General features: G+C 40.0%; 1 pseudogene; it reads left to right on the forward strand.

Moving 5' to 3' along the window:
• The first annotated feature begins 16397 nt into the window (after nt 1–16397).
• On the forward strand, nt 16398–16497 carry LOC120009982 (annotated as a pseudogene).
• Nucleotides 16498–18045: the final 1548 nt, after the last annotated feature.

Raw genomic sequence — 18045 nt, forward strand, 5'->3', positions numbered from 1 at the left:
TTCACGTTTTTGAGCAATTTGAGACATAACTTGGTCTATTCGCGTCTTTACCTTACGAAACGTGGCACGAAGGCTCAACTAGCAAGTTAGACTTTAAGAGCACTAAATAGATACAACGTCCACATTGATGCTTTGAATTGCTCAACTCTCTCCATAGAGGAGCTTTTCACATTTTTTAGCAATTTGAGACATAACTTGGTCTATTCGCGTCTTTACCTTACGAAACGTGGCATGAAGGCTCAACTAGCAAGTTAGATTTTAAGAGCACAATAGAGTACAACGGTCCACATTGATGCTTTGGAATTGCTCAACTCTCTCCATAGAGGAGCTTTTCACGTTTTTGAGCAATTTGAGACATAACTTGGTCTATTCGCGTCTTTACCTTACGAAACGTGGCACGAAGGCTCAACTAGCAAGTTAGACTTTTAAGAGCACTAAATAGATACAACGTCCACATTGATGCTTTGGAATTGCTCAACTCTCTCCATAGAGGAGCTTTTCACTTTTTTGCAATTTGAGAGATAACTTGGTCTATTCGGTCTTTACTTTACGAAACGTGGCACGAAGGCTCAATAAGTTAGACTTTTAAGAGCACTCAATAGAGACAACGTCCACATTGATGCTTTGGAATTGCTCAACTTCTCCATAGAGGAGCTTTTCACGTTTTGTGCAATTTGAGACATAACTTGGTCTATTCGCGTCTTTACCTTACGAAACGTGGCACGAAGGCTCAACTAGCAAGTTAGACTTTTAAGAGCACTAAATAGAGTACAACGGTCCACATGATGCTTTGGAATTGCTCAACTCTCTCCATAGAGGAGCTTTTCACGTTTTGTGCAATTTGAGACATAACTTGGTCTATTCGCGTCTTTACCGTCCGAAACGTGGCACGAAGGCTAACTAGCAAGTTAGACTTTTAAGAGCACTAATAGAGTACAACGGTCCACATTGATGCTTTGGAATTGCTCAACTCTCTCCATAGAGGAGCTTTTCACTTTTTGTGCAATTTGAACATAACTTGGTCTATTCGCGTCTTTACCTTACGAAACGTGGCACGAAGGCTCAACTAGAAAGTTAGATTTTAAGAGCGCTAAATAGAGTACAACGGTCCACATTGATGCTTTGAATTGCTCAACTCTCTCCATAGAGGAGCTTTTCACGTTTTTGTGCAATTTGAGACATAACTTGGTCTATTCGCGTCTTTACTTACGAAACGTGGCACGAAGGCTCAACTAAAGTTAGACTTTTAAGAGCACTAAATAGAGTACAACGGTCCACATTGATGCTTTGAATTGCTCAACTCTCTCCAAGAGGAGCTTTTCACGTTTTTGTGCAATTTGAGACATAACTTGGTCTATTCGCATCTTTACTTTACGAAACGTGGCACGAAGGCTCAACTAGCAAGTTAGATTTTAAGAGCACTAAATAGAGTACAACGGTCCACATTGATGCTTTGGAATTGCTCAACTCTCTCCATAGAGAGCTTTTCACGTTTTTGTGCAGTTTCAAACATAACTTGGTCTATTCGCATCTTTACCTTACGAAACGTGGCACGAAGGCTCAACTAGCAAGTTAGACTTTTAAGAGCACTAAATAGAGTACAACGGTCCACATTGATGCTTTGAATTGCTCAACTCTCTCCATAGAGGAGCTTTTCACGTTTTTGAGCAATTTGAGACATAACTTGGTCTATTCGCGTCTTTACTTACGAAACGTGGCACGAAGGCTCAACTAGCAAGTTAGACTTTTAAGAGCACTAAATAGAGTACAACGGTCCACATTGATGCTTTGGAATTGCTCAACTCTCTCCATAGAGGAGCTTTTCACGTTTTTGTGCAATTTGAGACATAACTTGGTCTATTCGCGTCTTTACTTACGAAACGTGGCACGAAGGCTCAATAGCAAGTTAGACTTTTAAGAGCACAATAGAGTACAACGTCCCATTGATGCTTTGGAATTGCTCAACTCTCTCCATAGAGGAGCTTTTCACGTTTTTGTGACAGAACTTGGTCTATTCGCGTCTTTACCTTACGAAACGTGGCACGAAGGCTCAACTAGCAAGTTAGACTTTTAAGAGCACTAAATAGAGTACAACGGTCCACATTGATGCTTTGGAATTGCTCAACTCTCTCCATAGAGCTTTTCACGTTTTTGTGCAATTTGAGACATAACTTGGTCTATTCGCGTCTTTACCGTACGAAACGTAACACGAAGGCTCAACTAGCAAGTTAGACTTTAAGAGCACTAAATAGAGTACAACGGTCCACATTGATGCTTTGGAATTGCTCAACTCTCTCCATAAAGCTTTTCACGTTTTTGAGCAATTTGAGACATAACTTGGTCTATTCGCGTCTTTACCTTACGAAACGTGGCACGAAGGCTCAACTAGCAAGTTAGACTTTTAAGAGCACTAAATAGAGTACAAGGTCCACATTGATGCTTTGAATTGCTCAACTCTCTCCATAGAGGAGCTTTTCACGTTTTTGTGCAATTTGAGACATAACTTGGTCTATTCGCGTCTTTACCTTACGAAACGTGGCACGAAGGCTCAACTAGCAAGTTAGATTTTAAGAGCACAATAGAGTACAACGTCCCATTGATGCTTTGGAATTGCTCAACTCTCTCCATAGAGGAGCTTTTCACGTTTTTGATGACAGACATAACTTGGTCTATTCGCGTCTTTACCTTACGAAACGTGGCACGAAGGCTCAACTAGCAAGTTAGACTTTTAAGAGCACTAAATAGAGTACAACGGTCCACATTGATGCTTTGGAATTGCTCAACTCTCTCCATAGAAGAGTTTTCACGTTTTTGTGCAATTGAGACATAACTTGGTCTATTCGCGTCTTTACCGTCCGAAACGTGGCACGAAGGCTCAACTAGCAAGTTAGACTTTTAAGAGCACTAAATAGAGTACAACGGTCCACATTGATGCTTTGGAATTGCAACTCTCTCCATAAAGCTTTTCACGTTTTTGAGCAATTTGAGACATAACTTGGTCTATTCGCGTCTTTACCTTACGAAACGTGGCACGAAGGCTCAACTAGCAAGTTAGACTTTTAAGAGCACTAAATAGAGTACAACGGTCCACATTGATGCTTTGAATTGCGCAACTCTCTCCATGAGGAGCTTTTCACGTTTTTGTGCAATTTGAGACATAACTGGTCTATTCGCGTCTTTACTTTACGAAACGTGGCACGAAGGCTCAACTAGCAAGTTAGACTTTTAAGAGCACTAAATAGAGTACAACGGTCCACATTGATGCTTTGGAATTGCTCAACTCTCTCCATAGAGGAGCTTTTCACGTTTTTGTGCAATTTGAGACATAACTTGGTCTATTCGCGTCTTTACCGTCGAAACGTGGCACGAAGGCCAACAGCAAGTTAGACTTTTAAGAGCACTAAATAGAGTACAACGTCCACATTGATGCTTTGGAATTGCTCAACACTCTCCATAAGGAGCTTTTCACGTTTTGAGCAATTTGAGACATAACATGGTCTATTCGTATCTTTACCTTACGAAACGTGGCACGAAGGCTCAACTAGCAAGTTAGACTTTTAAGAGCACTAAATAGAGTACAACAGTCCACATTGATGCTTTGGAATTGCTCAACTCTCTCCATAGAGGAGCTTTTCACGTTTTTGTGCAATTTGAGACATAACTTGGTCTATTCACGTATTTACTTACGAAACGTGGCACGAAGGCTCAACTAGCAAGTTAGACTTTTAAGAGCACTAAATAGAGTACAACGGACCACATTGATGCTTTGGAATTGCTCAACTCTCTATGGAGGAGCTTTTCACGTTTTTGTGCAATTTGAGACATAACTTGGTCTATTCGCGTCTTTACCGTACGAAACGTGGCACGAAGGCTCAACTAGCAAGTTAGACTTTTAAGAACTAAATAGAGTACAACGGTCCACATTGATGCTTTGAATTGCTCAACTCTCTCCATAGAGGAGCTTTTCACGTTTTTTGCAATTTGAGACAAACTTGGTCTATTCGCGTCTTTACCTTACGAAACGTGGCATGAAGGCTCAACTAGCAAGTTAGATTTTTAAGAGCACTAAATAGAGTACAACGTCCACATTGATGCTTTGGAATTGCTCAACTCTCTCCATAGAGGAGCTTTTCACGTTTTTGATGACAGAACTTGGTCTATTCGCGTCTTTACCTTACGAAACGTGGCACGAAGGCTCAACTAGCAAGTTAGACTTTTAAGAGCACTAAATAGAGTACAACGGTCCACATTGTGCTTTGGAATTGCTCAACTCTCTCCATAGAAGAGTTTTCACGTTTTTGTGCAATATGAGACATAACTTGGTCTATTCGCGTCTTTACCGTACGAAACGTGGCACGAGGCTCAACTAGCAAGTTAGACTTTAAGAGCACTAAATAGAGTACAACGGTCCACATTGATGCTTTGGAATTGCTGAACTCTCTCCATAAAAAAGCTTTTCATGTTTTTGAGCAATTTGAGACATAACTTGGACTATTCGCGTCTTTACCTTACGAAACGTGGCACGAAGGCTCAACTAGCAAGTTAGACTTTTAAGAGCACTAAATAGAGTACAACGATCCACATTGATGCTTTGAAATTGCGCAACTCTCTCCATTGAGGAGCTTTTCACGTTTTTGTGCAATTTGAGACATAACTAGGTCTATTCGCGTCTTTACTTTACGAAACGTGGCACGAAGGCTCAACTAGCAAGTTAGACTTTTAAGAGCACTAAATAGAGTACAACGGTCCACATTGGTGCTTTGGAATTGCTCAACTCTCTCCATAGAGGAGTTTTTCACGTTTTTGTGCAATTTAAGACATAACTTGGTCTATTCGCGTCTTTACCGTCTAAAACGTAGCACGAAGGCCCAACCAGAAAGTTAGACTTTTAAGAGCACTAAATAGAGTACAACGGTCCACATTGATGCTTTGGAATTGCTGAACACTCTCCATAAAGGAGCTTTTCACGTTTTGAGCAATTTGAGACATAACATGGTCTATTCGTATCTTTACCTTACGAAACGTGGCACGAAGGCTCAACTAGCAAGTTAGACTTTTAAGAGCACTAAATAGAGTACAACAGTCCACATTGATGCTTTGGAATTGCTCAACTCTCTCCATAGAGGAGCTTTTCACGTTTTTTGCAATTTGAGACATAACTTGGTCTATTCACGTATTTACTTTACGAAACGTGGCACGAAGGCTCAAGTAGCAATTAGACTTTTAAGAGCACTAAATAGAGTACAATGGACCACATTGATGCTTTGGAATTGCTCAACTCTCTCTATGGAGGAGCTTTTCACGTTTTTGTGCAATTTGAGACATAACTTGGTCTGTTCGCGTCTTTACCGTCCGAAACGTGGCACGAAGGCTCAACTAGCAAGTTAGACTTTTAAGAGAACTAAATAGAGTACAACGGTCCACATTGATGCTTTGAAATTGCTCAACTCTCTCCATAGAGGAGCTTTTCACACGTTTTTTGCAATTTCAACAAAACTTGGTCTATTCGCGTCTTTACCTTACGAAACGTGGCATGAAGGCTCAACTAGCAAGTTAGATTTTTAAGAGCATTCAATGGAGTACAACCGTCTCCATTGATGCTTTGGAATTGCTCAACTCTCTCCATAGAGGAGCTTTTCACGTTTTTGATGACAGAACTTGGTCTATTCGCGTCTTTACCTTACGAAACGTGGCACGAAGGCTCAACTAGCAAGTTAGACTTTTAAGAGCACTAAATAGAGTACAACGGTCCACATTGGTGCTTTGGAATTGCTCAACTCTCTCCATAGAAGAGTTTTTTCACGTTTTTGTGCAATATGAGACATAACTTGGTCTATTCGCGTCTTTACCGTCCGAAACGTAGCACGAGGGCTCAACCAGCAAGTTAGACCTTTAAGAGCACTAAATAGAGTACAAACGGTCCACATTGATGCTTTGGAATTGCTGAACTCTCTCCATAAAAAGCTTTTCATGTTTTTGAGCAATTTGAGACATAACTTGGACTATTCGCGTCTTTACCTTACGAAACGTGGCACGAAGGCTCAACTAGCAAGTTAGACTTTTAAGAGCACTAAATAGAGTACAACGATCCACATTGATGCTTTGAAATTGCGCAACTCTCTCCATTGAGGAGCTTTTCACGTTTTTGTGCAATTTGAGACATAACTAGGTCTATTCGCGTCTTTACTTTACGAAACGTGGCACGAAGGCTCAACTAGCAAGTTAGACTTTTAAGAGCACTAAATAGAGTACAACGGTCCACATTGGTGCTTTGGAATTGCTCAACTCTCTCCATAGAGGAGTTTTTCACGTTTTTGTGCAATTTAAGACATAACTTGGTCTATTCGCGTCTTTACCGTCTAAAACGTAGCACGAAGGCCCAACCAGAAAGTTAGACTTTTAAGAGCACTAAATAGAGTACAACGGTCCACATTGATGCTTTGGAATTGCTGAACACTCTCCATAAAGGAGCTTTTCACGTTTTGAGCAATTTGAGACATAACATGGTCTATTCGTATCTTTACCTTACGAAACGTGGCACGAAGGCTCAACTAGCAAGTTAGACTTTTAAGAGCACTAAATAGAGTACAACAGTCCACATTGATGCTTTGGAATTGCTCAACTCTCTCCATAGAGGAGCTTTTCACGTTTTGTGCAATTTGAGACATAACTTGGTCTATTCACGTATTTACTTTACGAAACGTGGCACGAAGGCTCAAGTAGCAATTAGACTTTTAAGAGCACTAAATAGAGTACAATGGACCACATTGATGCTTTGGAATTGCTCAACTCTCTCTATGGAGGAGCTTTTCACGTTTTTGTGCAATTTGAGACATAACTTGGTCTGTTCGCGTCTTTACCGTCCGAAACGTGGCACGAAGGCTCAACTAGCAAGTTAGACTTTTAAGAGAACTAAATAGAGTACAACGGTCCACATTGATGCTTTGAAATTGCTCAACTCTCTCCATAGAGGAGCTTTTCACGTTTTTGCAATTTGAGACAAAACTTGGTCTATTCGCGTCTTTACCTTACGAAACGTGGCATGAAGGCTCAACGAGCAAGTTAGATTTTTAAGAGCATTCAATGGAGTACAACCGTCTCCATTGATGCTTTGGAATTGCTCAACTCTCTCCATAGAGGAGCTTTTCACGTTTTTGATGACAGAACTTGGTCTATTCGCGTCTTTACCTTACGAAACGTGGCACGAAGGCTCAACTAGCAAGTTAGACTTTTAAGAGCACTAAATAGAGTACAACGGTCCACATTGGTGCTTTGGAATTGCTCAACTCTCTCCATAGAAGAGTTTTTTCACGTTTTTGTGCAATATGAGACATAACTTGGTCTATTCGCGTCTTTACCGTCCGAAACGTAGCACGAGGGCTCAACCAGCAAGTTAGACTTTTAAGAGCACTAAATAGAGTACAACGGTCCACATTGATGCTTTGGAATTGCTGAACTCTCTCCATAAAAAAGCTTTTCATGTTTTTGAGCAATTTGAGACATAACTTGGACTATTCGCGTCTTTACCTTACGGAACGTGGCACGAAGGCTCAACTAGCAAGTTAGACTTTTAAGAGCACTAAATAGAGTACAACGATCCACATTGATGCTTTGAAATTGCGCAACTCTCTCCATTGAGGAGCTTTTCACGTTTTTGTGCAATTTGAGACATAACTAGGTCTATTCGCGTCTTTACTTTACGAAACGTGGCACGAAGGCTCAACTAGCAAGTTAGACTTTTAAGAGCACTAAATAGAGTACAACGGTCCACATTGGTGCTTTGGAATTGCTCAACTCTCTCCATAGAGGAGTTTTTCACGTTTTTGTGCAATTTAAGACATAACTTGGTCTATTCGCGTCTTTACCGTCTAAACGTAGCACGAAGGCCCAACCAGAAAGTTAGACTTTTAAGAGCACTAAATAGAGTACAACGGTCCACATTGATGCTTTGGAATTGCTGAACACTCTCCATAAAGGAGCTTTTCACGTTTTGAGCAATTTGAGACATAACATGGTGTATTCGTATCTTTACCTTACGAAACGTGGCACGAAGGCTCAACTAGCAAGTTAGACTTTTAAGAGCACTAAATAGAGTACAACATCCACATTGATGCTTTGGAATTGCTCAACTCTCTCCATAGAGGAGCTTTTCACGTTTTTGTGCAATTTGAGACATAACTTGGTCTATTCACGTATTTACTTTACGAAACGTGGCATGAAGGCTCAAGTAGCAATTAGACTTTTAAGAGCACTAAATAGAGTACAATGGTCCACATTGATGCTTTGGAATTGCTCAACTCTCTCTATGGAGGAGCTTTTCACGTTTTTGTGCAATTTGAGACATAACTTGGTCTGTTCGCGTCTTTACCGTCCGAAACGTGGCACGAAGGCTCAACTAGCAAGTTAGACTTTTAAGAGAACTAAATAGAGTACAACGGTCCACATTGATGCTTTGAAATTGCTCAACTCTCTCCATAGAGGAGCTTTTCACGTTTTTGTGCAATTTGAGACATAACTTGGTCTATTCGCGTCTTTACCTTACGAAACGTGGCATGAAGGCTCAACTAGCAAGTTAGATTTTTAAGAGCATTCAATGGAGTACAACCGTCTCCATTGATGCTTTGGAATTGCTCAACTCTCTCCATAGAGGAGCTTTTCACGTTTTTGATGACAGAACTTGGTCTATTCGCGTCTTTACCTTACGAAACGTGGCACGAAGGCTCAACTAGCAAGTTAGACTTTTAAGAGCACTAAATAGAGTACAACGGTCCACATTGGTGCTTTGGAATTGCTCAACTCTCTCCATAGAAGAGTTTTTTCACGTTTTTGTGCAATATGAGACATAACTTGGTCTATTCGTCTTTACTTTACCGAAACAGCACGAGGCTCAACTAGCAAGTTAGACTTTTCGAGCACTAAATAGAGTACAACGGTCCACATTGATGCTTTGGAATTGCTCTCTCTCCATAAAAGCTTTTCACGTTTTTGTGCAATTTGAGACAAACTTGGACTATTCGCGTCTTTACCTTACGAAACGTGGACAGAAGGCTCAACTAGCAAGTTAGACTTTTAAGAGCACTAAATACAACGTCCACATTGATGCTTTGGAATTGCTCAACTCTCTCCATAGAGGAGCTTTTCACGTTTTTGTGCAATTTGAGACATAACTTGGTCTATTCGCGTCTTTACTTTACGAAACGTGGCACGAAGGCTCAACTAGCAAGTTAGACTTTTAAGAGCACTAATAGAGTACAACGGTCCACATTGATGCTTTGGAATTGCTCAACTCTCTCCATAGAGAGTTTTTTCACGTTTTTGTGCAATTTGAGACATAACTTGGTCTATTCGCGTCTTTACCGTCCGAAACGTAGCACGAAGGGCTCAACCAGCAAGTTAGACTTTTAAGAGCACTAAATAGAGTACAACGGTCCACATTGATGCTTTGGAATTGCTGAACTCTCTCCATAAAAGCTTTTCACGTTTTTGAGCAATTTGAGACATAACTTGGTCTATTCGCGTCTTTACCTTACGAACGTGGCACGAAGGCTCAACTAGCAAGTTAGACTTTTAAGAGCACTAAATAGAGTACAACGTCCACATTGATGCTTTGAATTGCTCAACTCTCTCCATAGAGGAGCTTTTCACGTTTTTGTGCAATTTGAGACATAACTTGGTCTATTCGCGTCTTTACTTTACGAAACGTGGCACGAAGGCTCAACTAGCAAGTTAGACTTTTAAGAGCACTAAATAGAGTACAACGGTCCACATTGGTGCTTTGGAATTGCTCAACTCTCTCCATAGAGGAGTTTTCACGTTTTTGTGCAATTTAGACATAACTTGGTCTATTCGCGTCTTTACCGTCTGAAACGTGCACGAAGGCTCAACTAAAGTTAGACTTTTAAGAGCACTAAATAGAAAAAAGTACAACGGTCCACATTGATGCTTTGGAATTGCTGAACACTCTCCATAAAGGAGCTTTTCACGTTTTGAGCAATTTGAGACATAACATGGTCTATTCGTATCTTTACCTTACGAAACGTGGCACGAAGGCTCAACTAGCAAGTTAGACTTTTAAGAGCACTAAATAGAGTACAACAATCCACATTGATGCTTTGGAATTGCTCAACTCTCTCCATAGAGGAGCTTTTCACGTTTTTGTGCAATTTGAGACATAACTTGGTCTATTCACGGTATTTACTTTACGAAACGTGGCATGAAGGCTCAAGTAGCAATTAGACTTTTAAGAGCACTAAATAGAGTACAATGGTCCACATTGATGCTTTGGAATTGCTCAACTCTCTCTATGGAGGAGCTTTTCACGTTTTTGTGCAATTTGAGACATAACTTGGTCTGTTCGCGTCTTTACCGTCCGAAACGTGGCACGAAGGCTCAACTAGCAAGTTAGACTTTTAAGAGAACTAAATAGAGTACAACGGTCCACATTGATGCTTTGAAATTGCTCAACTCTCTCCATAGAGGAGCTTTTCACGTTTTTGTGCAATTTGAGACATAACTTGTTCTATTCGCGTCTTTACCTTACGAAACGTGGCATGAAGGCTCAACTAGCAAGTTAGATTTTTAAGAGCATTCAATGGAGTACAACCGTCTCCATTGATGCTTTGGAATTGCTCAACTCTCTCCATAGAGGAGCTTTTCACGTTTTTGATGACAGAACTTGGTCTATTCGCGTCTTTACCTTACGAAACGTGGCACGAAGGCTCAACTAGCAAGTTAGACTTTTAAGAGCACTAAATAGAGTACAACGGTCCACATTGGTGCTTTGGAATTGCTCAACTCTCTCCATAGAAGAGTTTTTTCACGTTTTTGTGCAATATGAGACATAACTTGGTCTATTCGCATCTTTACTTTACGAAACATGGCACGAAGGCTGAACTAGCAAGTTAGACTTTTCGGAGCACTAAATAGAGTACAACGGTCCACATTGATGCTTTGGAATTACTCAACTCTCTCCAAAGAGGAGCTTTTCACGTTTTTGTGCAATTTGAGACACAACTTGGTCTATTCGCGTCTTTATTTTACGAAATGTGGCATGAAGGCTCAACTAGCAAGTTAGATTTTTAAGAGCACTAAATAGTGTACAACGGTCCACATTGATGCTTTGGAATTGCTCAACTCTCTCCATAGACGAGCTTTTCACGTTTTTTTAGCAATTTGATACATAACTTGGTCTATTCGCGTCTTTACTTTACGAAACATGGCACGAAGGCTCAACTAGCAAGTTAGACTTTTAAGAGCACTAGATAGAGTACAACGGTCCACATTGATGCTTTGGAATTGCTCAACTCTCTCCATAGAAGAGTTTTTTCACGTTTTTGTGCAATATGAGACATAACTTGGTCTATTCGCGTCTTTACCGTCCGAAACGTAGCACGAGGGCTCAACCAGCAAGTTAGACTTTTAAGAGCACTAAATAGAGTACAACGGTCCACATTGATGCTTTGGAATTGCTGAACTCTCTCCATAAAAAAGCTTTTCATGTTTTTGAGCAATTTGAGACATAACTTGGACTATTCGCGTCTTTACCTTACGGAACGTGGCACGAAGGCTCAACTAGCAAGTTAGACTTTTAAGAGCACTAAATAGAGTACAACGATCCACATTGATGCTTTGAAATTGCGCAACTCTCTCCATTGAGGAGCTTTTCACGTTTTTGTGCAATTTGAGACATAACTAGGTCTATTCGCGTCTTTACTTTACGAAACGTGGCACGAAGGCTCAACTAGCAAGTTAGACTTTTAAGAGCACTAAATAGAGTACAACGGTCCACATTGGTGCTTTGGAATTGCTCAACTCTCTCCATAGAGGAGTTTTTCACGTTTTTGTGCAATTTAAGACATAACTTGGTCTATTCGCGTCTTTACCGTCTGAAACGTAGCACGAAGGCCCAACCAGAAAGTTAGACTTTTAAGAGCACTAAATAGAGTACAACGGTCCACATTGATGCTTTGGAATTGCTGAACACTCTCCATAAAGGAGCTTTTCACGTTTTGAGCAATTTGAGACATAACATGGTCTATTCGTATCTTTACCTTACGAAACGTGGCACGAAGGCTCAACTAGCAAGTTAGACTTTTAAGAGCACTAAATAGAGTACAACAATCCACATTGATGCTTTGGAATTGCTCAACTCTCTCCATAGAGGAGCTTTTCACGTTTTTGTGCAATTTGAGACATAACTTGGTCTATTCACGTATTTACTTTACGAAACGTGGCATGAAGGCTCAAGTAGCAATTAGACTTTTAAGAGCACTAAATAGAGTACAATGGTCCACATTGATGCTTTGGAATTGCTCAACTCTCTCTATGGAGGAGCTTTTCACGTTTTTGTGCAATTTGAGACATAACTTGGTCTGTTCGCGTCTTTACCGTCCGAAACGTGGCACGAAGGCTCAACTAGCAAGTTAGACTTTTAAGAGAACTAAATAGAGTACAACGGTCCACATTGATGCTTTGAAATTGCTCAACTCTCTCCATAGAGGAGCTTTTCACGTTTTTGTGCAATTTGAGACATAACTTGTTCTATTCGCGTCTTTACCTTACGAAACGTGGCATGAAGGCTCAACTAGCAAGTTAGATTTTTAAGAGCATTCAATGGAGTACAACCGTCTCCATTGATGCTTTGGAATTGCTCAACTCTCTCCATAGAGGAGCTTTTCACGTTTTTGATGACAGAACTTGGTCTATTCGCGTCTTTACCTTACGAAACGTGGCACGAAGGCTCAACTAGCAAGTTAGACTTTTAAGAGCACTAAATAGAGTACAACGGTCCACATTGGTGCTTTGGAATTGCTCAACTCTCTCCATAGAAGAAGCCCCAATCTTAGGGTTTTCCCCTCTTTTTACAATAGAAAATACCTAACTACCCTTATAAAATCGTTCCCCATTGGTTACATACATTATTTACCCCAAATGCCCTTGAAATTTGGGTGCAGAAAATTGCAGATACGCGGTAGGTGTCCGGACGGCTTCGGAAGGTGTCCGGACGGCTTCGGAAGGTGTCCGGACACCTGGGCTTCATTAAGTCTTCGTTATAGACTCTGTCTCATTTTTCAAAGGAAGTGTCCGGACACCTAATGTGGGTGTCCGGACAGTAAGTGTCCGGACACCTTGAGAGGTGTCCCGACGCCTCACAACAAAAAATGCCCAAAAAGTGTTCCAACTTGCCCGAACAAGGTCCGATTCCTACAAAACAAGGGGAAACATTTGTAAGTGTAAAACTAAGCTAAAATGCAATCAAATACATTAGCTAAGTGCTAGAACATCCTAATTAAGGACATTGGAACCTCAAAATAGAGGTCCAATCACACCCCCCAACTTAGACATTGCTAGTCCCTAGCAATGCAACCACTACCTAAAACTAAAATCTACTAAATAAAATCTTAACTCACTGACGTAGGCATCACGGTTGCATTTAGCGCATGCAACAAGCCTTTAAACCCCTAGGTCACCCTAGTGGACGAGTTGTATTCTCGTGAGGGCTTATCAGAGCGATACCCACAAACACTTGCCAAGGGATCCACTATTACTTTGAAAGTACCATAATGATTCTTAAATTCTCACATGCAAGAAATAGAGCTAATCTCCTAATTCCCCCGCTAGTCGAAAACATGCAAAATCTTTGGACAACCAATCTCAATCTCCTCAAAGATGGACTAAGAACATTTTATACTATGTAAAAATATATGTGCAATCACCAAGGCAACTCAACACATTCACACAAGTAAAACCTTGTTTATGGAACCTTTGGTGTTCATAAATCCCCAATACCGAATGTACACAAAAACATAAAAGCATTGTGCTAAGTGAATGACTTACACAATTTGAATTAAATGTATGTGCTTATAAAAAGGATAATTTGGATGGGCATAGCTTTGAAAAGAAATCACCTACAAGAGCAATTAATGCATTCACCAACTCACTTGCTTACCTTGGATCAAATTCATCAAAAGGTTAAATGGGTTGTAATGTGGTCATGGGACAAGGTAGGAAGAATTTGGATCTAGGTAACAAGTTGCAAGGTAAGTTCAAACATGTGAGCTAAATTCTCATTTTTGTCACCCCTTCCATTGTACCCCCAATTTCAAACACTTCTCATCCTTTACACACAAAGGATTAACTTTATTGGCATACACCTTCTTTTTCTTTTTTCTTTTTTTTTCTTTTTTTTTTTTGATATTTTTCTTCTCTTTTCTATGCATTTTTTTTTCCTTTTCTTTTGTTTTTTTTTTGAATATAACATCATTTATACAACAACCCTCATAATTTTTTTTTCTCATAATAAGGAGGGGTAATATCACTACCGATTTATTTTTCAAGCTCCTACTCAACCTTGCAACCAAAGGTGGGAAATATTTGGGAAAATAGCTCACACAAGGCTTGTAAGTGAAATGAAGAAGCTTAAAGAAATTTAGGGCTTATTATCACTCACAAATGAATAGGTTAGCTCAAATCTCTCAACCTAATGAATCCTTCAATCCTAAATTCACAAGCAAGTGGCAAAATACAAAAATCACACTTCTCAATAATCAAATGTAATGTTTACAAAGCTATTGAAAAACACGCGCTAAGATGTCAAATGAATATCAATGAAGAGAATCACCCAAAACCCAATGCATATCAATGAAGAATGGCTCAAGGAATGAGAAGGGTAAAAAGGTAATTTTCAGACAAAAGGATCCAAAAACGCAGTCATACAAATGCTTCAATGCCAAGATGTCTGCTCAATTACACAATTCTATATCAAACTAGGTCTCAATCATTCCAAGAGAAATTGATTATGGTCATCCCACTCAATCACATGCATCGATTTCGGACAAAAGAAACCAGGAAACCTACTATACACTTGCACATGTGAACAAGAATAAAAAATTAACAGTCAAATTGGTAGTGAATCCCTAAAAGCACCTACCCGTCCCCTCCTAAAGTCCATCTAGCATGTATGAACAACAAAGCACAACACAATAGGATAAAGGGTAGGAAGTCATACCATACTCTTCAAAAGTGGTTGGAATCATGAGAAACGAAGCATGTCCTGAACAAAGTTAATACCAACCACACTATCCAAGCATGACACAACAAGACTTTTTTTTTTTCAAAATTTTCAAATTTTTGATATTCACAAAAGCACACCAAAATAAAGCAAGTTCACAATGGATTCACAATTCCCTCACCCCCCAACTTAAATGAGACGATTGTCCCCCAATGTCCAAGAATGGAAAAACAAGGCAAGAACAAATTGTGAAATGCATTGTGAACATACAAAAACACACCAAAAATTAAGGGTAAGAAAATCACAGCATAACAACAACCATTTCACAATTCTCACCCCCCAACGTCAATGAGTGCACAAGGCGCGGAAATTATGAAATGGATTGTGAGCATACAAAACACACACAAAAATTGAAATCAAACCAAAACTAATCACAACCATACTATGGTACAAGGGTGGAGTCTCCCACAACTAGGTGAGGGTGGGATCCTTAAATCCCGGGGAACAACCAAAGCATCAAAGTTCTCCATGAATGGTATCAAACATTGGTCATTCACCTTAAACACTTTTCCTCCCCTAGTGTCCTCAAAATCACTACTTCCATGTTGAGGAACATGACGAACATCTAAAGGTCCATTCTCCTTGGTCCTCAAATCTTCGGGAAAAAATTGTACCCGAGATTTGGGCCGCCACACCCCTCCTAACTTTTTCAAGGACTTTTGGAATAAAGTGGCGTTTTGGAGACTTTTTCACTCCACTTACTAAAGGTTTTCTTTCCAGTCTTGGTGGATGCACTTGGGATGATTCAACTCTAAGTGTAGGAGGCTCTAATTCCTCAATGTCAATCTTTCTTACACAAAGGTTGACTAAGTTTTCACACCCAATGCTAGCACACCTTCAACAGAATCCTTTGCAAGGGTTAACTCCAAATTATCCTCAACATGGGCATGGATAAAATCTACATCCCTTATATCCTCACACTCACCCATAACCTTAGTCCACACTAAAGATATTCATTTCCATGGTCATATTCCCAAAAGAAAGTTGTAGCACCCCACTCCTACAATTGATTAAGGCATTGGAAGTTGTTAAGAATGGGCCTTTAGTGACTCTAGGGACTCCAATTTCTTGGACAACAAAGCAAGTTTAGCATGCACATCATCATTTTCATTCAAAACAAACTTGCCACTAGAGTTTTGGCACAACATCATGTCGGGTTAGTGGAGGAGCTTCCCAAGATCGGGATTCCTCCGCCAACCCATCAAAGAAAGTGAATGCTTCATTGGCATCCCTATTCAGAAAATCACCTTGAGTCATAGTGGACACCAATTTCTTCAAAGATGGAGTCAAAGATTTGTGGAAGAAATTCACAATTTGAAATTTTTGAAATCCATGATGAGGGCACATAAACAACAAATCCTTAAACCTCTCCCAAGCTTGGAAGAAGGTTTCATGTTCTTTGCAATGAAAATTCATGATTTGTGTTTGGTAAGAGATGGTACGGTGGAAAGGAAAATATTTGTTGAGAAATTCTTCTTGCATTGCCGCCCAAGTCGCAATGGATTGGGGGCGCAAGTTCTCAAACCATTGTTTTGCATGATCCTTCAAAGAGATGGAAAAAGTTTGAGTCTCAAAATTTCTTGTGAGCATGTGACATCACCAAAAGTAGTACACACCGATTCAAAATCACACACATGTGAATATGGTCGTTCCGATTCCATTCCATGGAATTTGGGAATCATTTGGAACATTGACGGTTTAAGGCTCACGTTTTGTTGGTTCGGTGGCATGATGATGCAAGAAGGTTGGTTTGCCTTGCGGGATGTGTAAGCTCCCTCAAAGTGCGATGCGCTTGGGCTTGGGCATGAAGGTACTCCATAGGAGGAGGTGCATGAAAGTTTTGCCCAAAAGGAGCATATTGTGGCACTTGTGGCATTTGGTAATACATGGGATGCATATAATTATATGGGGGAGGCATATGGTATGCGGGAGGCATATTGGGAGGGGGGTAGACATTTTGTGGGGCAAATTGCGCCGCATTGTCGTGTTGAAGTGGTTGAGGTGCATTTTGCAAAGCATGCTCAACTTGAACATTTGCAAATTTTGGGCATTGGTGCATTTTGGGCATTGCCAATTTGGACATCTTGCCCTTGCACTGGATTCATCAATTCATCAATGTTCACAAGTTGCAAAAGACGACGCAATGCATCAAGATTCATATCACCCCCACGTATACTCCCCGCATCACTCACATTTATATCACCACCTATCCCATCTCTATTAGACCCATGCCCACTAACATTATCTCTAGGTTGAGACATGATGGCAAGGAACAATAGCAAGTAGCTCAAAAGATGACAACCAACCACGTCAAGTAACACAAGATTTTTTTTCAATTAATGAATGTAGTACCCCGGTTTTCGTCCGGCCCTAAAAAAAAATAGAAAAATAGAAAAATTAAAAATATAATAATAATAATAATTCAAAAGCCCGTTCTGGAGCCCGTAAGTTTACAAAAAAATCAAAGCCTATTTTCTTGGACCCACAAACATGCAAAAATCCTAAAGCCCATTTCTTGGGTCATAAGCCCATAAAAATTCAAATCCAAACCCAATACAACAAAACTCTAGAAAATATCTAAAAAATAGGAGAATTAAATAAATAATAAATAAAACCTTTAAAAGGAAAGGTGACACCTTTAAGGTTTTTTGCACAAACATTGGAAAAGACCAAATATCAATTTCTTAGGAGAAAATAAATAGGGTTTGGGGGGACATTTTGGTAAAAGGATGAAATAGGGTTTTATAAGGATATAGTATAAAGAAGGGTTTTGGATTGAGAGAGAGAGGTAGCAGCCGGAGAATTGGGGAAAAAAGAAAAAAAACAAGGGAAAAGGAAGGGTTTCTTTTGGGGACGGCACCATAAAAGAGGAGAAGAAGGTTTGATAGAAAAAGAATCGGAGAGGAGAGGGAATGGCCGCACAAGTCAAAGACAAGAGAAGAACTAGAAGAAAAGAAGCCACAAAGGATCAACAG

Source organism: Tripterygium wilfordii, chromosome 11 (genome assembly GCF_013401445.1).
Source record: "Tripterygium wilfordii isolate XIE 37 chromosome 11, ASM1340144v1, whole genome shotgun sequence".
Taxonomy (NCBI): Eukaryota; Viridiplantae; Streptophyta; class Magnoliopsida; order Celastrales; family Celastraceae; genus Tripterygium; species Tripterygium wilfordii.